The sequence below is a fragment of the Sinocyclocheilus grahami genome, unplaced genomic scaffold (genome assembly GCF_001515645.1).
Source record: "Sinocyclocheilus grahami isolate Dianchi unplaced genomic scaffold, SAMN03320097.WGS_v1.1 scaffold714.1, whole genome shotgun sequence".
NCBI classification, from domain to species: Eukaryota; Metazoa; Chordata; class Actinopteri; order Cypriniformes; family Cyprinidae; genus Sinocyclocheilus; species Sinocyclocheilus grahami.
Genome location: NW_015505893.1, coordinates 45,060 through 52,309, shown reverse-complemented (window position 1 = coordinate 52,309; position 7,250 = coordinate 45,060). Strand labels below are relative to the sequence as shown.

The 7,250-nt window shown below is 39.1% G+C and overlaps 1 pseudogene; it reads left to right on the top strand.

Annotated features, from left to right (window-relative positions):
- Window positions 1-1,605: 1,605 nt before the first annotated feature.
- LOC107560189 (protein AIG1-like) lies at window positions 1,606-6,383 on the top strand (annotated as a pseudogene).
- Window positions 6,384-7,250: the final 867 nt, after the last annotated feature.

Below are 7,250 nucleotides of genomic sequence, written 5' to 3'. Positions count from 1 at the left end.
ATTATGCTACATAAAACATTTGAACGAGACAAAAACATCAGACGGGCTGAATGAGATGCAGATCCACTCTCTGACAGCAGGAGGTGCTTATGGAACAGCAGATACTGTATTTCCTTGGTTACCGATGTAAACAAAGCAGCGCTGCGCTCTCAATATGCATTACACAGAGACATGAAAAGAAAATATAATCTAAATTTTTCTAAAGACACTCAGTTCCCCTCAGAGATACTTTCATATAAGCGTATACCCACAACTGTATCGTGATTCGTTTAACATCTCAACCGATTTGAATCGACACATATTTGTATCAATGTTCAACCGGCTCGCGGTGCATCATTACATCCCTAAGCACCACATTTTACCTGTGGTTATGAAAGCCTGCTCCACTGCTTTTGCACTGTTAACTCCCCATTGTGTTGCCAAACTTGTAACTGAATGAACCAGGTTTAACCATTTCAAGTGTGAAAATTATATTGTTGCTTTGTTAGAGGGCTCAGGGTAGTTGGAAAACACATGCAACCAGAACATCTTGTTAGTTTTAATGCAGTTAGGGTCATACGCCTCTTTTTAGAGTATTCATCAATGCATTTTGGAATAGGCAGATAAATGACTGTCTGCAATTATTAGAAATTATTCACTTAATACAGTTAGAAATAATCAAGGTATCACACTTTACTATAATAAATATTTTGTATTAGTTTTGAGATTTCAAACTTATTTGAGGGAAAAAAAACACATAAGAATGTCTAAATAGACTACAGTATCTTTCTCCCAGTAACATGCAGTCTTCCTCAACTAACAATATGCAAGCTAAATATATAGCCCTATTATATAGCCCTCCAATTGATTTAGTTAAAATCAATTAAATCTGTGCTACCTAATAGAGCAGAGCTGCTCGGAACTCACCAGTGGTTTCAGAAGCACTCAACAGTCATCACTGTCCATATCCAAACCAGACTAATCATCTGCTTTTTCCACCCAAGTGATCATGCAAAGTGCCACTATAAACATTCAAGGTCTGTCAGGGGAGACAACATAGACACTGGACAAACACTTAAGCAAGGATTCAGTCATCATGCATCACTGTGTATTGTGAATCATGACATGTATTATGATTTGTGCCATACATTGTATCATATGTAAAACATGATTGCATGAATCATGAAATTTATAAGCTGATTACAGAGTTCCAATTTCCATTCCATTCAATAAAATTTTAAATAAACAAAATCTTAATATGTTCTGGTAACACATTTTGTCATTTTTATTTAGAAAGGTGTAGGTGTCACCAGAAACCAGAAGCTGAATTTGGTGCTGTGTGGAAGTGATGGAATACTGAAAGCCTATGTATCCAAACTTATAAGAGGGAAAGAGAAGTGTCATCCTCCCTCATACCAAAGAATGAGAGATGAACAGTATTTAAGATCAGACGTGGAGCTTCATGGACGTCTGATCAGTCTGCTGGAGCTTCCAGCTCTGACTCGGCTCTCAGAGGAGGAAGTGATGTGTCAGACTCTCCAGTGTGTGTCTCTCTGTCATCCTGGCGTTCATGTTTTCCTCATCATTATTCCTGACGCTCCACTGACTGATGAAGACAAAGCAGAAATGGAGGAGATCCAGAGGATCTTCAGCTCAAGAATCAACAAACACATCATGGTCGTCAGAATCCAAGACAAGAACATAATTAGCTGGATGAATATAATTCCTTTTTTAGCTACTGAGACATGTATTCATGTATTTGGAGGTAGTCAGTCTGTTCTGGAGAACAGCTCACAGTTTCCAGCTCTACTGCACAATGTGGAGAACATGGTAAAACTGAACGATGGAAGTTTCTACACAACCTTCATGTGCCTTCAGGCTCGAGTAGAACTGGAGATAAACAAACACAGAGCTGAAATAGAGAAACTGAGAAGATCTATGATGAAAAGAGCAGGTTTGTGTTCAGAAGAGTCCTATGTATAAACTGTCATTATAGCAATTTCTGTCAAGGATCTTCTCTGACAGTCTTGTCTGTCCTGTCTTTCTTCAGTGTTTCCTTGTTTGTGTTGTGTTTGAGCACATGGCTCTGTCTTTGTTTGTGTTAGCCATGTGCTCCTCTCCTCCTGCCACCCTGTTACTCGTTACCACGCCCCCTCTTGTTTAGTCCGCGTTTGTCTGAGTGTTAGCACCTGTCTCTTATGTGGTTTGCTGCCTTCATATTGTGCTCTCTGTCCCTCATGTTTTGCCAGTTTGTTAACCTTTATCCTTGTGTGTGGCTCCTGTGTAGTAACCTTATACAGAGTTCTATCTAGTGCTTCTCTTGTCACTGCTTATCTGTTCTTTATTAGAAATTACTTGTTCTTATTTGTTAATCCTAGTCTTGTCTTGTTTAGCTATCTGTTCTAGAGTGTCTAAGCTATTTCGGGTTTTTTTTCCCATTGTATTTTCAGTTAACTTATTAAGTTCTTGGTTTTCATTTGTGTTTAGTTTTTCCTTTTCTTATTTTAGTAATTTCCCTTAGCATTTACTTTCTCTTGTTCTTCTAGTTTAGTCCTAGAATTAGTCCTTTTCTTTTTATTAGTCAACTAGCTTCTGTTCTCTATTTGTTAGCTTTTACTTTATTCATTATTTCTCTAGGAATAGTTTTGCTTTATATTAGTTCTGCCATCTGTTTTGTCATGTCTTTGCTGTGTCTCTTGTCTTGTCCTGTCCTGCAGGCTGAGCTTCCCTGGATGCTTACAGTAGCTGGACCTGTGCAGTGCCTGTGTGACCACGTGTGTGCAGGCTCTTATGCTTTGTGTTCCTGTCAGGCCATCGCTGCAATCCTCTGGTCTCGCTCTGCCCTGTCCTTACTGCTCTTTGGCCAACTGTCTATCTCGGGCTGGGCTCTGCGGCCATTACCTCAGTCTTCCAGTCTTTGCGTATCACCGCGGTCTGCCAGTCTTTGCGCATCACCGCGGTCTGCCAGTCTTTGCGCATCACCTCGGTCTGCCAGGCTTTGCGCATCACCTCGGTCTGCCAGTCTTCGCGCATCTCCTCGATCTGCCAGTCTTTGCGCATCACCGCGGTCTGCCAGTCTTCGCGCATCACCGCGGTCTGCCAGTCTTTGCGCATCACCTCGGTCTGCCAGTCTTTGCGCATCACCTCGGTCTGCCAGTCTTCGCGCATCACCGCGGTCTGCCAGTCTTCGCGCATCACCGCGGTCTGCCAGGCTTTGCGCATCACCTCGGTCTGCCAGTCTTCGCGCATCACCTCGGTCTGCCAGTCTTCGTGCATCACCTCGATCTGCCAGTCTTCATGCATCACCTCGGTCTGCCAGGCTTTGCGCATCACCTCGGTCTGCCAGTCTTCGCGCATCTCCTCGATCTGCCAGTCTTTGCGCATCACCGCGGTCTGCCAGTCTTCGCGCATCACCGCGGTCTGCCAGTCTTCGTGCATCACCTCGGTCTGCCAGTCTTCCCGCATCTCCTCGGCCTCCCTCAGACGTCGTGATAATTTCATAAATAATTTCACAATGTCATTTATGTTAAAGGATTAGTTCACTTTCAAATTAAAATGTCCTGATAATTTACTCACCCCCATATCATCCAAGATGTTTACGTCTTTCTTTCTTCAGTTGAAAAGAAATTAAGGTTTTTGATGAAAACATTCCAAGATTATTCTCCTTATAGTGGACTTCAACGGCTACCAAACGGTCGAAAGTCAAAATTACAGTTTCAGTGCAGCTTCAAAGGGCTCTACACCAAACGAGGAATAAGGGTATTATCTAGCGAAACGATCTGTAATTTTCTACAAAAAAAAATAAAAAATGTATATGCTTTTATAAACAAATGCTCGCATTGCACTGCTCTGCGATGCGCATCCATGACTTCACGTAATATGTAATCACGTTGAAAAGGTCACGCTTGACGTAGGCGAAAGTACCAACTCAGTGTTTACAAGTCGAACGTGCAAGGACTAAGTCAAACGCCGTTTACAACAAATTTGAATATATGTCATTGAACATACAACAACTTTTGGACGGTCCTCCTTCTCCAGATTTGTAAACACTGACTAAGTTGGTATTCCGCCTACGTCAAGCGTGACCTTTTCAAAGTGATTACTTATTACGTGAAGTCATGGACGTGCATCATATAGCATATACATTTATTTATTTATTTTTGTAGAAAATTACCTGATCGTTTCACTAGATAAGACCCTTATTCCTCGTCTGGTGTAGAGCCCTTTGAAGCTGTGCTGAAGCTGAAATTTTTACCTTCGACCGTTTGGTAGCCGTTGAAGTCCACTATAAGGAGAATAATCCTGGAATGTTTTCATCAAAAACCTTAATTTCTTTTCGACTGAAGAAAGACATAAACATCTTGGAGGACATGGGGGTGAGTAAATTATCAGGAAATTTTAATTTGAAAGTGAACTAATCCTTTCATTTTAAAACATGTCTATTATGGCATAATTCCTTACATAAATCAGTAAGTGGGAGATTACAAAGAAGCAGCTGTTTGTTCTTGTAATTATTATAAAGTTTTCAACAATGAGGCATATTTCTGATTTCCTTCAATTCCATAATGCGGCTTAATGACAATTTAAACACAAAAAACACCTTTTAATATCAGATGAGATGTTTTGGAGTGAAATACTTTTTGATGAATATCATTGTAATAACTGTGTTTGCTTTTGCTATTAGCAGGTATAACAAACAGTGATGGTGATGATGGTGGTAATGAAGTGAGGATTGTGCTGCTGGGAAAGACGGGTGTTGGGAAAAGTGCAACGGGAAACACAATACTGAGAAGAGAAGCTTTTAAATCAAAAGTTGCTCCATGCTCAGAGACCAGAGAGTGTCAGAAAGAAATGACTGAGTTCAACAGAAGACGGATTACTGTGATCCACACTCCAGGCCTGTTTGATACTGGAGTTGATAATGTTGAGACCAGGAAGGAGATTGTGAAGTGTGTTTCAATGGCAGCACCTGGACCACATGTGTTTCTGCTGGTGATTCAACTGGGACGATTCACTCAAGAGGAGAAAGATGCAGTGAAGATGATCCAGGACATGTTTGGAGACAAATCCAGAATGTATACCATGGTGCTCTTCACCAGAGGAGATGATCTTAGAGGAAAAAGAATTCAAGAATTTATTGAAGATGATGCAAACTTACAGTACCTCATCCATCAGTGTGGAAAGAGATACCATGTGTTCAATAACAAAGACACTAAAGATCAGACGCAGGTTTCTGAGCTGCTGGATAAGATTGACTGTATGGTAGCAGTAAATGGAGGGAGTTTCTACACCAATGAGACATTCCAGCAGGTGGAGAAGAACATCAGAGAGGAACAAGAGAGAATCATGAAAGAGAAAGAAGAGGAGATCAAGAGAAGAGAAGAAGAGCTGAAAGCCAAATATGAAGATGAAAAAGAACTAATGAAAAAAGAAAAGGAGAGAGCAAAACAAGAGATGCAGAATGAACTGAGAAAAAGTGAGGAAGAATTCAAAAAGAGAGAAGAAGAGATCAAGAAAGAAACTTGTAAAATCTACGAAAAGAGCTACAGAGAAAACTGGAGGAGAAACAGAAACTACATGAAGAAGAAAAGAAAATAGAAGAAAAGGCTTTGGGAGAACAACAACTAAACTTCATAAAATACCTGAAAGAAAAACATAAGAAAGAAAAACAAAATCTCAGGGAGAAAAATCAGCGTGAATCAAGGGAACAAGCAGAGCGTGAATATCTCATAAAACTTGAGAGAGAAGTAGATAACGCTTTACAAGAGTACAACAGAGAAAACACTGAAGCTTTTCACGATGAACAAGTACAACATTCTTGTGACTATAGTTTCTACACCAATGAGATGTTACAGCAGATGCTAACGAACATCAGAGAGAGACAGGAGAGAATCATACAAGAGAAAGAAGAAGAGACCATGAGAAGAGAAGAAGAGCTGACAGCCAAATATGAAGCAGAAATAGAAGGAATGAAGAAAAAAAATGAGAGAGAAAGACAAGAGATGCAGAATGAACTGAGAAAAATTGAAGACAAATTAATAAATAAAGAAAAAGAGATAAAGGAAGAAAAAGATGAAAAGCTACAAAAAGAGCTGCAGAGAAAACTAGAGGAACAGAAGAAACTATATGAAGAGGAGAAGGAAAATAGGAAGAAAAACATGGAAGAAAAACATCAAGAGAGCATTCTACTTGGAACAAGGGAACTAACAAAAGAAGAGGCATTGCAGAAATGTTTACTAGAAATAGGAGACAGGCTTGATGGTTACCTTGAACTACAATCATTATTGGAACCAGTTCATGGCTGTCGGCACTATAGAAATTTTATTGGAGCAGCTGCTGGACGTGTTGTTGGATCTTTTCAAAACATTGTGTATTGGATTATCGGTTCACGTTCTCAACGTTAAACTCAAAAGCAAACTCAAGTGTGAATTCAGATCAACTGGAACAAATCATAATTGTGCTTACTTTTGATCCTGGTTCTGCATGACATCTCAGCACGTATAGGAGAATCACTTCACAGACAGACCTGTACCCTTTCAAAAATGTACTCTTGCAAGAATGAGCAAGGACACCATGTTTTATTTTTCCTTACTCATTCATTTAAGGCATACGGTCTAATAAGACAGAGCTTGTGTTCAGTGTTTCAATTAGTAGATGCTTTAGCATTTAATGACATAAAATGCACTTCATACATCATATGTAGCACTTTTTACCCTTTCTAGGTAGATAAGAGAGCGCCCCGAGTTCGTATTAATAAACTTGGTAGTGGTGAGTTAATTGTGATAATTTACTCACTGTAACTTATTTTTGTGTAACTGTGTTTGTAAGATCTTTTCTTGGGTCCCCTAAGATTAAATTGCTTTCACATACTCAAAGAAAATGGGAGTGTAGTGTTTCTCTTTTTGCTAAAATAATGGTTTTACTAATAAGTAGTCTAAATATATAAAACCCCTTTTGTTTAACTCGAATTAATACACATAACACACTCAAGTATAATGAAATTAACAATTTACTTAAATGAATGTAAAATAATCAAGTTTCAGGGTTTTCACAATGTAAAATAAAATAATTAGGTAAATAAACAATAGGAATTTCACAAATTCACAGATAAAACCCAAAAAATATAAATTTACCACTTTTCACATATTTTAAAAGTAAACATATTATGCCCCTTTTTACAATATGTAATATAAGTCTCTGGGGTCCCCAGAATGTGTCTGTGAAGTTTCAGCTCAAAATACTCCACAGATCATTTATTATATAATTTTGAA